Genomic DNA, 16,295 nt, shown 5'->3' with positions numbered 1-16,295 from the left:
TCCTTCACTGTGATGTCTCCAATTCCCAGAACTATGTCCACATCTTTAGATGTTTAGGCATCTTTATTCATGTCAGAACTGTGTGGGTCTCAATGGAGACAGAGTATTTCTCTTTGCAGAAACAGGATTGTGGGATTTATCCCTGCCACTTCCTTAACACTTATAAAGAATGTACTTTATCTGACATTTACTGTAAAGTTGGCACTCCTTATCAGTGATCCTGAAATTCGATGGTCATATCCAAAGTCACTTCACAGCGAGGCCCTGAGAGACAATCTACCTGACTCTCTTGGGTGACTTTTCCCCTCTTGTTCAACATTCTTATTTCCTTTCTTTGTTGAACTTGTCTAGTTAAGTTTCCAGTGAGCAATCTATGCCTGCAGTTGTAGAGTTATCAAATATGTTTGTAAACACTACCTTCTTCCCTCAGGATTCTGAAAACAGGTTGGGGGTGGGGGTGGGCACAATATAAGACATCTTCTAATCTTCCTACAGATCACTGTCTCATTTTTATCTATTTTTTTAAAGTGCCCATTTTGTCAAGGTCCTCTAACAAGAACTAAGTATGAAGCTTATCTAAACAGAAATAGAGGCTTCGCTGTTTACTGTCTTTCTTGCAGGTCCTTGAGGACAAGGCTAAAGCCCCACTTTATAGTTGAGAGATCATTCATTATGGATGGAATTTTGTCATAAGGAAAGACAAAAATTATCAGCAGCAGACACTAAGTCAGTAAAACTAGAAGGAAGTTTCTAGCAACCAAAGTGGCAAAGAGCATCAATAGGGAGATACTGGAAGCACTTATGTAAGTTTACTTTCAATTTCTCCTCACTTAGCTCCAGTGGACATAAGGACTGTGGTACGAAGAAGAGAAGTATGTGAGATTTCATAAAAATAGCAGTACCAGTGAGCAACTAAGTACATCCAGATAAAATGGGGCAATGAAAGAGCCCAAGGAATGTCATACTATACAAAAAATTTAGTGTGCCACTATTCCTGAATTGTATTTACTCAGGAAAAACAAGGTCAGAAGAGAAACACTAAGCAGAATATGGACTGGAGTTGGTGTCTTGCACCAAAGTAAAGGACTTTGTATTTTACTGTCAACTGTAAACCAACAGTCCCCCAATAAAGAAATTTTTTTTAAAAGATTATTCCTGAATTTAAAATTCTTGCTTATTTTCCCAACCTGAATTATAAGCTCTTTGGTAAAGTACTTCCTGACTCAACCACCAAATTTGTAATTATTTCCTTTATATTGTTAGCCAGTCTGTCCCTGTGTTATATGGCAAGTGCTACAGAGTTCTAGTCGATTCCATATGTCTATATCCCAATGGTATTTCCCCCAACCAGGCTGGAAATACTCTTAAGATGGAGCCAAGTCTTCATAATTCTGTCTCCAAGATCTAGCAGTTAGGTGGCCCTGGGGGGAAGGGGGTGGGGGTGGACCACACCTAATGAATACTCCATAAAGGAATAACCAAATTTGAAAGAGTGGATTAGCTACTAAGGGAGGCCATTACTTAACACAAGAATGGAGCTTCCTCTGAGTCTCACGACAGAATGGACCACAGGCCTTCTGGTCAGCAATAAGCAGGAACAAAGACCACGCACACTTCCTGCCATTCTGTGCACCTCCACTGAGTGCAGGGCAAGCCATCTATTGACATGTCTAGTCCAAACAGACCTTCTAGTCTAGCACCTGTTTTTGGAAGTTAAAGTCCAGTCCAGATTAACCCTAGCTGGGGCTAATTCTTGGCTAATACAAAGTCCTGACAGCAGAGTTGTGCTTGGAGAAGTGTGCCAAGATCTTGAAATCAATCCAGGACACGAGGTTGTCAAACAAACGTCAAAATTAATGACTGACATATTCTGCTTCTTAGATCCCTTTTCTCTGTTCTATTTTCCTGTGCGTACCCACTGCAGGCCCTCTCTCCTGGGAAATGTGTGTCTGCTTTTCGTGGTTATTCTATTTTAAGATTTGCTCCCAGGGACGCTGCTAGGATGACTGGCTTGGCCCAGCCAGGAGAAACAGGTGACAAGCATTTCTCTAGGCGCAGTGGAAACTAGCCAGAAATGCTTGCTCTGCTGGGCTCTGTTATCACGTTTCTTTGATTTTCTTGCACCTACTTGGATACAGCAGGAGAGATTAATTAATCAATGTAACATAGAGCCTGTGCTCCGGAGTCAGGAGAGGGAAAGGTTCACCTGCAGTCAAGAGCTATCTCTAAGACATCAAATGAGCTCATTTACGTGGTCTACATGCAGGCTATGGGAGGATAAGCCTTCACATAATAGGTGCCTCCCATGCAAAATTAATATCATTCTGTGGGTAAACCATTCTATTGAACTCTGCTGAGATTAAAAAAACACAAGGCACATGAAAAAAATAATTAGAGATGATAACTTCTAACTTTTAACTGCATTTCAGTCTATTTCCAAGCTGGGTATTATCCTAGTTCTTGCTGGTTGGTAACTACAGAAATTAAATCCATGGCTACCAGGCATCTCGTTAATGAGTGTGGGAACTGCCTTGTCTTTAGCTGTCCTGCTACCCGGAGGCCTGGGGCAGTGCTCCTCAGAGCACCCAGCGTGCCCAGGTGCTGGTGCAAGCAGTTTTGTTATCTGCCCAGCACAAGATAAGCCAGAAATGGTGCGGCAGCATTTAGAAGTGCCTGTAGCAATGTGACAGAGTAATTGAGTATTTATTGAGTCTAATCGTAAAGAATAGAGCTTGTGCTTGGTATGTATTTTTTAATTCTATTTTCCCAGTAACTCAATTGTATTCTCTTTCATGAAAGTATCAAATATCAATCCACAATAGATGGTCAATTAGGAGCTGGGGGAAGAGAGAGATTCTTTTTTTTAATTGACGTGCCGGGGGTGGGTGGGGGTGGGGTGAGGCCAGAGCACTGTTTCATCATTTAGAATGGTCTGATGTGTTTTGTTTTCTCTTGTTATTCAAGACTAGGGACGGAAAGCAGGGTCTTACACATGCAAGGCCCATGTTTTCTAGCTGAGCTGACCTCCCAGCCGCCCGACTCCAGGTTCTTGAGACTGGGAAAATCCAGAGAGCTCTGGCTTTGGTATGAAGGAGTTCTCAGCTGTAAACTGAACGTAGCCATACCAGCGTCCTGGTGCATGTGGTGTAGCACTGCACATTGTAATCATACAGTCTTATAGCCCACGATTAGCCACTAATTACAAAAATTAGCAGATAAATAAATAGACGAACGCAGCGTCACCAGGCTGTTGTAAGATCAGAAGACATGTGTAGCTGTGGCAGTTTAGTGTCTGAGCCATCACTGAAAGTGTCTCGTACACAGTAGGTGCACAACAGATACGTGCTTGCGCTTTTAAAGTATCTGCTTTTTTATTTTTAGGGGAGAGAGAGAGAGAGACCAAAGCACCAGGCAGTGTGGTGGACACAGTAGCAGGGGTGGACCTTGCAGATCCCCTGCTCTCCTGCTGGTGGTCTCCTCATTAACATGAGCTTCTGTCTTTTCTCACCTACACAGAGTCCTGAGGATGTTACCCTCATGGCCTCGCCTCACAAGCTTAATCAGCCTGGGAGCTTGCCACAAAGAGGTGGTCTGGGAAGGCATCTGGGCCCTCTAAGAAGAAGCCCGTGAATGTATCCCAGGGTGAGAGGCTCCATCTGTCCATGAGCAGACGTTTCTCTGATGATGTTTTCACCTGGGAGCACTCCTCTCTGAGCTGCCTCTGCACTGACAGGATGCTGGAGGAGGACTGCTGGCCATGACAGAAACATGTACAGGGAAGCTATTTCAGGTCATGAGGAGCAATGCCACAAAGAGATAATCCTCCTCCTTCTTTTACAAATGACCAGACACAATAGGCTTCCTCATGTTCTACCTTAAAGAATGCCTCAGGGGATGGCTACTATACATACAAAGAAAGCCAAAAAAAAAAAAAATCCACACTATTTCTGAAGATATGAATTTGATTAGAATGTCACAACATCAGAGCAGACCTCATTCCCACTTACAAACGGAGAAATGAAATGGCTTTCTGAGCATATATTGTGTTCCAAATATACAAATTTCTGGTGAAGGCAAACCCAGAACTTGAACCCAGCCCTTTAAGTCCTTAATTCTGGGCACAGAAAATATAGGAGAAGTACTTACATTAAAAGAAAGATTTTTGGAGAATGTCTGAAGATGATAGTTTGATACGTGAACGATTTTAAATCATGAATACAGGCTTTCGTGAAGGAACACAATGGGTAACCAGGAATAAATATAAGGATGGGTAGAAAAAAATGAATATATATCCAGAAATCAGGATGAATATTAGGAAAAAGAAGTTCAAAAGCCACTGGCTTGAGGTCTGAGGCATAAGCAGATTCAAAACTCACAGAAACTAATGAAAAAAAAAAAAAAAGGAAGAGCTGACAGGCATTTCTAAATGGCCCCAGGCTCAGAGAAGCAGCATTTGAGGATGTCAGACAACCCCCAGGAGAACCCCAGCAGGCAACTTCCCACAGAACTAACCTTAGCCCTTGGCCCAGTTAACCCTTCCCACTTTGGGGAGCTTGGAGAAGGCCAGGGGCAGAGCCCTCTGTCAGGCAGACTTGCCTAGTTACAGCCTCATCAGCTTAGCACTTCATCTTTGAGGAGAAGTTAGTGGCCTCTCCAAGCCAGTGGTGGAAAAAAAATGTCAGCCCGTCCTCGAAACAAAGTTTTCCCAGTAAAGTAAGCAAAGAGGCAAAGCACTAGGGGTTAGGCATTCACAAGGAAGAAGATAATGCATTTTCTCAATAAAAGTTGGCAATCCTGCGGGGCCGGGAGATGGCACACCTGGTTAAGACACATATCACCACGTGCAAGGACTCAGGTTCGAGTCCCTGCTGTCCACCTGTAGGTGCGGGGGACATTTACAAGCAGGTCTGCAGTTGTCTCTCTTTTTCTTCTCCTCTTTATTTTCCCTTCCCCCCTCAACATCCCCTTCCTCTCTTGACCTCTGCTCCCCTCCCCTCTCAATTTCTGTCTCTTCAAATGAAAATAGAAAGAAAAAAAAAAAGGCCACCAGGAATGGTGGATTTGTACTGCAGGCACTGAGTCCCAGCAATAACCCTGGTGGCAAAAAAAATAATAATAAATAATAGTTGGCAATTCTGAAGACAGAGATGGCCTTTGCACAGTCTTGCCTAAGGTCAGTCCTAGTCCTCTGAATCACACAAAAAGCTGTGTCAGGGATCTATGTGTTCAGAGTCACGCCGTAAATAAATGCTATTAGGGGTCAACTCTGACACTGACCTCTTGCCATATGTCAGGCGCTGTGCCGTAAGGTCAGTGTTCTGTTTGATCATCACGGCAACCCAATGAGGGTGAGTCTGCTTACTTCATTTATAGCTAAAGAAGCAATTCAGAAACTGGACGGCTAGTAAGTAGTGGAACAGGAATTCCAATTGTAGTTTAAGCTCCACTTATGTACACCAAACTTAAACTGCAGTGTTCCACCACAGAGGACACACAGTTCCAGGCTTCCTAGCAAAGAGGCCAGGGCCCCCCTGTCCACTAAGTTGCTAACCTTCCGGCTTTATTTACACTAAGTACACAAAATTTGAACTGGGGGGAGGGAGGATGCAGTGGTTCACCTTCAGAAAAGGTGACCATGAAGAAAGGACAGTGGGAAGGACTTAGACGTGGAATATAGTCAAAAGCAGAAATGGAAGACAAAGAACCCCACATGTCACTGAAAGACAAAGGAAAGATAAGCTTCTAGAGCTCTGAAGAATTGTTCTAAGCAGAACAGAAATGTACAGATTTGATGGGCTTTTCTGTTAAACTCTGACAAGGATCATGTAAAATCTCTGGGCAGGATAGCAGACATGCTATCAAGTAACTGTAGTGATGTACAACTACTGTAACTTGCTGCTTTATCTGTCTTGCAATCTTGTGTTGCTCAGTTCTGCATATTTTTCAGACTTGAACTGGAGAGTCTGCAATATGCAAGTTGGGGAAGAGGAGAAATATAGCAGTGCATGTAGCGCTCCCTACAAACTCAAGAAATGTGTCATTCAAGACACATTTAAACACACAGTAAACATGCCATGCCCTACACAAATGCCAACTTTAATAAAATAACAAATACATCAAACATTTTCAGTAATGGAACAGTTATGATCCATAATAAAACAGGATGTAAAATGACGGAGCATGCTTACGTTAAAACCCAAAGCTTTCACTTGAAATGAACTTTGTTTGATACCTGCCTAGAGAAACATTCTTCTTCCCCTCATTTTGACCCTTTGGGGGTCCTTGTCCTCTCCCTTCATCTTTATTACTTAGCTGGAAAACCTAGGACAAGTATAAGTACAGGAACACATGTGTGTATGCCTTCCACACGGGTCATGGGGCACTCATTCTACATCTTAAAGGGTCTGTTTAAGGCAACTGCTTTCTTTGTGCATGTTAGAGAGAAACAGTACTGGAGGGGCCTTAGGAACTACAGTGACAGGAGCCTGTCTGCTGGTCCCCCACCCCAGCATGACAATTGTACTGACTCACCTTGTGTGAATTACTTACTACAAACACAAAAGAAAGACACTATGTTGGGCAGTGTTTCCCATGTAAGAAAATTAGGTAAAACTATCAAGAAATTAATCAACAGCCATCCCCATCCTCCCCACGCATCATCCACTCCTTGTTCTCACGAAGTCCTGATTCAACAGTGTGGGCACTAAAATGCCGTAGAGGTTAGCTGGGCAAGGAGCACAAAGAATCTGCCCATAGTCAAGAAGTACGTGGTCACTGAGACATTTCAAATATATTGATCCTGAGCCTTTATTCAGAAAACACTCAGTATTAGTGGCTCTTCCTGGGCCCAATGAGACATTTATAAATAGAAAATCTTTGTCAACTTGTAGCCAGACTAGTTAAAGAGTTTGTTTAACTGCCAAAACAGAACAACAGAAGAACCCTTACACTTTTGAAAAGGGCTCCAGGTCCAGTTATGCCAGGGGTACCCCCTGGCCTTCCATCATTCATAGTTTCTGTTGGGCTTTTGCTTCAGAAGAAAAGATATTTTCCCAATGTATCCATCCTTACCTTTTTACTTGGTCTGACAGAAAACAGTCACAGGGTAAGAATGAGGCCTGAAACAAATGAGGGTTATGTTTCCTGGCTAAGGTGCTGCATGCCAAGGCTCTAATGTCAATGGGGGGAAATGAGGTTTTGTAAAATTTCAATACGTGGCACATGGGCACTAGTTTAGAATACTTTTGTCGGTTCAGAGAATTATCTTTGATGTTATCGGCCACCTGTGAGACAACCCGCAACTCCAGTCTTTGTGCGCACAGTCCAGCTCCCCACTCTGGGTGACTCAGGTATGCTGACCTGAGCCTAGGAACACACTCCGTGTCACCGACTATAAATGGGCATTCTTCATACAGGCTTGCCCCTGTCAAGGAAGTCTGCTGCTCAGAGAGAAAGGAGAAAGCTTCTCCTCACTCCCTGAGCTCCCTAGGTGCCCATCTACAAGAGCCGGAGGAAAAAGATGTCCAACAGGGAAGAGTGAGAGATCAAAGGTGAAGGATCAATACAGGGATGCACTTGAAGATGCTTGCTTTATTAAGTGAGCTTCTTCTAATATTTAAGGGTGTTTATACTTATCCCTTTGGAAATAGTAGTCAAACTAACAGAATACAGGGAAATCAGTTCTCAACTGCTTGTGCAAACAATGCATGGAATGCACTATTTGGATACTCCACAAATACCTGTATTTAGTGAGGACTTTCGCCCTGTATAGTCAGTTTCCAACAATCCAGGAATTATTATTAAAACAATTTGGAATTCTTCCTCTAGGTCTTATTTGGGCAGTGGTAGGAAGCACCCCAATAACATGCTGGGTGGAAGGGGTCACCTACTTGGATTGACAAAGCCCAGCAGTTAGTTAATCCTTGAGAGTGGAGTTTCTGGGTTGCATTGGATGGACCTTCTTGTGGTGCATCCCGTGAGTACCCATTCATTGGGGAAACTGACGATCCTTCCTAGCCGACTGAATCCACATGGATCCCAGTCACTTTCAAAGCCAGCAACAAGCAGCTCCTGACAGCTTTGCTGTTGACTGGCTACGGAAGAAGGGCAAACGCTAGAAGAAGAAGTGGAGTTTCTGCACCCTGTAATCAAGAGTTGCTGGGTATTTGATTAAATACCCCAGGCATTTGGCCACCAACTACCTTCCGTTTCTCCCCCCAACTGACAAACAAGGGAAGTGAGAACAAGAATCTGAAGAAACAGAATCTGCACTTTAATACAAAAATGTTTTTACCTGCCAGGCCTGCTGTGAGTGAAACAGGCTGGGCCTTCAAAATGTTAGTCAGCTTAACTCCCAGCTGGTGGCACTGGGGAAAAGCAGTCACACAGTCTCACTGCTCTGTTTCTGTTCTGAAACCATCAACTGGAACACAATAGAGGATTCAGAGGAAAACAAAAGCTGGATGGATCCAGAGAAAGGCAGAAGAATGGCAACAAAGTAAGCCAGGGAATGATAATGTGTCGCAGTTGCTCATCAAAGGTGACATTCCAGAATATTTTCACTTTACAGAGGATTAGGCTTCAATTAATCACCACCTTTCCTCTCAAAACTCTTTTACAAGCCACAGGTTAGCTCAAAGAGGAAACATCGATTATTACGTTGCTCAGTTGTGGATACTTTTTATTTTATACATTGGAAACGACTGCTGGCATAAATACAAAGGGAATTGATGCTGAAAACACTAATATTTTTGGACTAGAAAAAAAAGAAAAAAAGGACCGGCCACTTTGAAATATATTAGATAAGGAAACAAAGAGGGTTTGATAAGCCAGTGTCCTCCCCTTGCCTTTACAGTCCCCTGGTACTCTCCATCTGTTCATCTCCTCCACTGTCTTTTGTGCTTTCTCTCTCTCTCTTTCTTTTCCCCTCACATGCAGAGATAATAATGGTGCAATGGTAAACACTTAACACAGACGCTTTAGTTCATATTTTAACTCAGAACGCTTCCAACTATGCCACTGTCTTGGGCTTTTTCACATTTAAGAATTCACACATCAAAAGTGAATCTCACGAGAGGTTAGAAAGTACCTTCTCCTCACATAAGAATCACGTTTCATTTTTTAGTTAAATATATTACATGATATATTAAGCTCTAATTTTCTAAGGTGGAAGGAGAAACAATTCCTACATAAGTAAAATATATTCAGTAATTTGGCTTTAAGTGTTTTCAATTACTCACTATTTAAACTATATCATTATATACATATCATATGTGCATTTACATTATAAGTTTCACCAACAAATGCAAACTATCTTGGGGTTCAAATCATGATAAATAAAATGTAATGTATAAGACACGAGAAAATCTTACCTCATCAGAGAGGACATTTGGGATGTTGCCTTCCTGCTATTTTATCAATAATTCAATAGCAGACTTCTAACAGACAATCTTTCTTATAAAACATTGTCTTTCAAGGTGAACAGAGTCAGGGTAGTAACCAGGTGATCCAAAGCCAAGAGCATAAAAATTTTAAACCGTTTTGTTGTTTCAGTAAGTCTGAAAGTTCAGGACAAGAAACAAAATAAGAATTTTTCCACTGACTAGAAAAAAAGAGAGAGCAAATTAACACTGAGGCAATTCTTTACATTACCATAAAATTACTAGCTATTTCAACTTTTTCTTTTTTTTTTTTTTTCTTTTTCCAGAGTACTGTTCAGTTCTGGTTTTTGGATGATTTGGGGATTGAATCTGGGACCTCAGAGCCTTTGACATATGAGTCTTTTTACATAAACATTATATCATCTTCTTATTCTTTTTTTCAACTTTTAAATCACCAATTTTTGACCCCACAAAACATAAAACTTGGATTATATATCAACCCTTCAGAAACAACAAAATGGTGACTTGGTAATTTTCTTCCTGGAAGTCTGAATTAACTTCCCTGACCACTTATTCTGTTCAAAATCATAGTAAAATTTAGCAATTTACCACCTCACTTAACACGCAGAAGACAATACGGTCTATCAGAGAATCTGTCTGGGATAGACAGATGAACATGCTAGAACATGTGTGAGCTATTAGACTGTATCTATCGTTCTTAGACTTATGAAACCATTTCTATACCCCCATTATGAGTTCCAAAAGCATATATTTTGAAGTAAGAGTCTTTAGCATAAATCATTTTCTGCTGCTGGAAGCCAGCTCTCAGTTAATCTCTTACCTTGTGAGAAATGGATCAGCACCAGGCTTGTAATAGGATGGACAATGCATAAAACGTTTTCCAGCTCACTTCCCCAGTGATTTATGCTTCCAAATCGAGGAACACCGTCTGTCTGCATGGATGGAATGCTAAGCAATGCAGTAAAACAACCAATGCATTACATATAGCTTTTAAATTCTGAAAACTCTAGAAGAAACTGTAAAATAAGTAATCGAACAGTATGGATCTTAAAAGCATGGTACATTAGCTGGGAAAATGCAGCTTAAGAAAGGAGACTATTGATGGGCTGCTACTCTTTAAAAGTGTGGATGGGTAACTGATGTGTTTTTTTTTTAATATTTATGTTATTTATTTATTCCCTTTTGTTGCCCTTGTTGTTTTATTGTTGTAGTTATTATTGGTGTCGTCGTTGTTGAATAGGACAGAGAGAAATGGAGAGAGGAGGGGAAGACAGAGAGAGAGAGGGAGAGAAAGATAGACACCTGCAGACCTGCTTCACCGCCTGTGAAGTGACTTCCCTGCAGGTGGGGAGCCGGGGGCTCGAACCGGGATCCTTATGCTGGTCCTTGTGCTTTGCGCCACCTGTGCTTAACCTGCTGTGCTACAGCCCGATTCCCATGATGTTTTTTTTTAAAGACATCTAATTATGAGAGACAGAATAAAAGCTGACAGAGAGAGAGAGAGAGAGGGAGAAGACCAGAGCACTGAATGGTTTTGGTCTAGAGTGGTGCTGGGGATTGAACCTGACACCCCTGGGGTCTCAGGTATGCAAGCTAGATAGACCTCCCCAGCATTAAACTACAGAAGTCTAGTGTGGACAAACTAAAGACTAGTGCATTTGTGTTTACAGGGCTGAGAGAGAAACTGGGTTTTGCTTTTTATTTTGTTGTTGTTATTTTATTTATTAGGTAGAGACAGAGAGAAATCAAGAGAAGAGGGAGAGAGGGAGAGAAACAGACTTCTGCAGCCCTGCTTCACCACTTGTGACACTTCTCTCTGCGGGTGGAACTGGGGATTTGAACCCTGGTTCTTGTTCACTCAATCAGGTGTGCCACAACATGGCCCTGAGAGGAACTGTTTTATATTGTTACATCACACAACTATTCTATAAGGGAATCACCAGATTGAATCACTAATAAAATGTTGGTTAAATAGCCTTTTTAAAAAAAAAATTTTTTTTTTGCAAAGGATTAATGAAGTAAATATAACAAGATATTTGTGGGAAATACTGTGCTTATTCCATCTCCTCATTTATTCTTTTAAAGCAACTGTCAGATATTTTTAAAGGGATAGTTTCAAATCAGATAGTTTCCAGTCTAAATTTACCCTCCTTCCTTGTGTCTTATGCCTTCAGGCATGAGAAGGAAAATCAATGGCCCCACTCACCTCTGGAAGAATTTCACTGCCAAGTCTCCATGGTTCTATGAGATCCAATAATCCGTTGCTCGGGATTGATTTTTCTGTGACACCTGTAGAAACATCCTCTCCCTCCTTTCCAACAAAATATAACAACAACAATTGTGTAGTTTTTAAATGGATTCAACAGAGGCCATTAAGTAGAACATCATCCTATGAGGAAATGTGTTTTGCATTTTCTAATAAAAAAAAAAAAAGATACCTGTTCCTGATTTTTTCAGTGTCATTTATTAACTTTTTAATTTTGTTTTTAAGATAATCTGAGTGTTCCTTTCTTAGGCACCTGATAGCTATCATATACTGCAAATAACATTCATTTCTTCCCTGAGGACCTAGACACACAGCAAAACCTACTGCACTTCCAATTCCAATTTTAAGACAACTCTAAAATCAAATCCCTTTTAATATAAAAATTATAATCATGCTTTCAAAATATAAAGTTCTGATAGAAACAAAAGGTTTTTAAAGCAGTGGAATACAGTATATAAAATCCTAGAAGAGACAGGTTTTAAACACGGGATATATTTTATAGCTTTGAAAGAGAACAGAAAAGAACCACCGACCTTCCGACTTTATTGATGAATACCAATCTCAAAAAAAGAAAAAGAATGAACAAGAAATAAAAAATAACAACACAAGAGGTCATGTTTCCAGCACGCTTCACACACCTGGTTTAAAACTCTAAGGTATTTGTTCCACCCTGGGAAGACTCCTTAGGGCATATCTGAAAAAATTCCCTGTAGCCATTCTTGCTGAGAGTCGGCAACCCATTCCACCATTCACTTAGGTAGCCTGAGAATCTGCAAAACAAAATTCAGTGTTAAATAAACAAACAAACAACAACAAAAACACCCAACTCTTTAACATTTGCTTTTGTTCTAGTAAAATCCTAGAGAAGAAAACACAAAGCAGGCTGCTTCCCATAATCTAGACAACATCTGGGTTACAAGTGACACAGCTAGGTTGCACTCTTTCTCTGTCAGGGTTGAGAACTGACAGAGATAAACCTGCAGGAACAACCTCCCTCACACAGATATTTCAGCTCCTGTTAAAACTCTCACTTGATAGTCCCTTCATTAGCTTGCCCAGCAGTGAGTGATACTGTTTCCCACGTTCAATGTAAATTATGGTCTTCTTCACTTTACCTCCAGTTTAATGTCCCGTTCTACTGAAAGGCAGCCATCTGAACTACTCATCAAACCAGTGCACACTACAGAGTTCAGGAATTAGGTCAATCCAAACTCCAGTTCTTAAGGGAGAAGCGCATAGTTTATCAGGCCATGTCTACACTGGCTGAGCAAAGCGCTCTGTTTAGAAGGAGAAGCGTCTTTGGCAGCTAGAGTCCACATAGCTGACCCTTGGGGGCTCCAGTGGAGCGTCTTCACCTCTTTACACAAGTGCAATAACATTCCTAGGGGCCTGCTGAAAAGGACACCCCCCCCCCACCCACACACACAAAGGCATTTCATGACTGTTTTTCTGTTTTGTTTACATGGCAGTTCTTTAGAATGCAATTCAAAGAACCTATGAAAAAAGTACAAGAATGCTTACACTAGGACAGTGTATTTAGGCAGTGAAACAATGGATAACTCAACTCTTAGTTTAACCCAAATCATATTCTTTTGAAACAAAACATTGGTGACATGGTCTGCAAATGCAATTTGTCTTCCTAACTGAGGGAGGAAAACAATCAGATTTCAAGGAATTGAGAAGATGATTATTTCAATCTCACAGTCACACACAACCACACATAGGCACACACACAATCACACAGTCTCACACACACACAGAATCACACATACACACACAATCACGTACTGGTCATATGGTAGTGGATATTTTGCTGGAAATATTCCCACTTCCAACTTGCATTATCAAGATATAGTCACAACCGTGGGTGTATTCTATTCTAAGGACAGTATGATGACCTCAGATGATCTGGAGTGTTGAAATCTTTATGAGTTCTCAGATAAAAAGAGGTTTAGCAAAAAGATCCTAACAGCTATGAAATTATAGCCTTCCTCCTCCATCCACCCCAACAAACTCCACCCTGGGAAGTAACACATCCAGCACTAACCACCACTGGAACTTCGCCAAGTTTCCCCCATTGGTGAGTTGACAAAGCTGAACCAAACTGCCTTGAAGAGATAAAACCTCTCTCACCCCTGGAGGAGTCCTGCAAAGGATGGCAGAGAATACCCACCCCAACTCTTGGAAGGAAGGCAGGAACGAAGTTTGAATGTGCCCACACTTGAGCCCTGATCTGCAAGCTCACACTTCAGTTGTACCAGCATCACTTTAAAATGAATCTGCCAGACTGAACTCCAACACCCAGTCTCCCAAGTTATTTGAACTTTGTGGGGGAGTACCGCCCATTTTTTCACACTCCTTGTCTTCAGATTTTTAAGTCAGTCTCCAAGTGTCTGTTTGATAATCATGTACAGTACATAGTTAATCTTTTGCGGCAGGCAAAACTCCACCTTCAGACAGTCATGACAGCATCCCAGTTGACTAAGTTATAAATTACTACCCGAATTCTAAAACTACTTACACTAGGTGATCTAGATTGAATAGTTCTATTTTACAAATTCCACCTGAGATAAAGCTTATGATTTCTTCTTTTTCCTAGGAAAAAACTTAGGAAATAAGGTCACCCTTAAGATCTTTACCACACAGTGAGTGAGCACTTGATGATGTTGACAACAATAGGAAAGTCCATTATGGTGCTGGCTCATAATTCCTTGGCTCCCCAGTGTATCCTGAAGCACAGCATCTCTCTTTACAGGTAAGGAGTCAGGTTGCATGGGACAGTAAGGAGCTCGTCCTGGATCACATGGTCAGGAAGTGGAAGTGCTAGGGTTGGAACCCACACGAGATTTCTGCATTGTTTCTCTTTCATGCCTGGCCACATTGAGCAAACTTGGTATAAACTGATGATGTGGTGACTCCTTTACCCAGGCTCTTTCCTTCCTAAATGATGGAGTTAACAAGTTTACAAATCCAGCTTCATGCTCTGAAACTGTGCAAGCCTCTAGACTCTTTGCTTTGTTTTTACTTACATGAATTTTCTTCCATCTTCTTAGTTTAGTCCTAAAACTTAAATTCCAGAAGATGCTTACTGAGTACGGAAAATGTCAACTAAGAAAGGAAATGCAAAAATCAGAATGACTGCAGTTGAGCATCCAGCTAACGGCAGACGAGAGGAATCACGCCTCCATGGATTGATTGGTGATAATCTCCCTATACATTGGATATACTTTATCTCCCTTGACGTAGTTTGCACATTGATAAAATGGGATTGAAAATAATATTATTTCTCAGAGTTTCAAGGATTTAATTAATCCATCCATGTAAAATGATGAACATTCAACAAATTGTTGTTACTACATTTAGTTTGTATAGATTAGCTTTCAGATGCAACCAGATACTATAAAAAAACCTCGCCACTATTTATATATTTATTTATTAGATAGAGACATTGCCTCTGCCTGTGTGTGTGTGTGTGTGTGCATGTGTGTGTAATAAATAATATTTCTGTAGACAGTGAGGTGGAACTGGCCCAGACAGAAGGGATGCGGTTTACTATTCCATCAACTCCACAGCAGTAAACTGTCCAGGCCTGCCTGTCTCTTTAGCTGCCCACTGTCCTCCTTTGTATTCTGGAAGCTGACATGCTGCTCAGTTTCCAAGCCATTGAGGTCACATGGATGAATTAGAAATGACTGTTTAGCAGCCTGGAAGAGAAGTTTCCATTGCAAAGAGAGACTAGTACAAGGAGTAGGAAGAAATTACTGATGGAATGGAATGACCACCTTCACTGAGCTGTCAGGTAAGTTTGAAACAAAGGGAACAGATTTAAGCCTTTGTTTCCACTTGGTTCTAAAAGGGACACCTTGAGCAAAGAGTGAGAAGGCTGAAAGTCCAGCAGGAGAAGCGTGGAGAGGCAATTCCAGGGAATGCTGTGCTCTCACACGGTCTGCATGGACTTGAGGACTCTGTTCTCCAGAGTGCTGCAGTGAGGAAAGGAGACCTTGCCTGGTGTAGCAAACTGCCTCAGAAGCAGCAAGTGCTTGGGTACAAAATCAAACTCTAGTCAAGAACTAAAATTTTGAGTAAAGAGAGGTGAGTGCAGCCTCATGTGACACACTGAGGACTGAAAAGCACAAGTGAGGCAATCCTGATTGGAATCCTCTAACTTAGCCCATGGAAGAGCTCCACTGCCAGTGTTCAGGAAACCTGGAATTGTAAAGTCTAGGGCCAGGAGACGTCCATTTTGAAATGAGATCTTAGTAGTAGTCAACCTCGGATTCTTTAGACAAGAATAGTGGGCCCCACAAATCATTTTCTGCCTCATATATCATCAAGCGAAGGGAGAACTCATGGAGGTAAAGAAGATAATTCAATGTTAGAGAAGAAAAACATCTTCCCGCTGACAGCAGTTCAGCTATTAACAAGACAATGGTAAGGTCAGAAAACACATGACTTTTGTAGGCAAAATGTGTCAGTAACCACCACAGACTGTTATCTACACAAGGGGGGGAGAGAGAGAGAGAGAGAGAGAGAGAGAGAGAGAGAGGAATCTTCTTACTATTCAATACTTCACGGGTAAGAGGATGTGGAGGTGTGCCTGATTAAGTGTACATCTTACCATGTACAAA

Source organism: Erinaceus europaeus, chromosome 7 (assembly GCF_950295315.1).
Source record: "Erinaceus europaeus chromosome 7, mEriEur2.1, whole genome shotgun sequence".
In the NCBI taxonomy this organism is placed as follows: Eukaryota; Metazoa; Chordata; class Mammalia; order Eulipotyphla; family Erinaceidae; genus Erinaceus; species Erinaceus europaeus.
Note: the sequence above shows the minus strand (reverse complement) of the source record.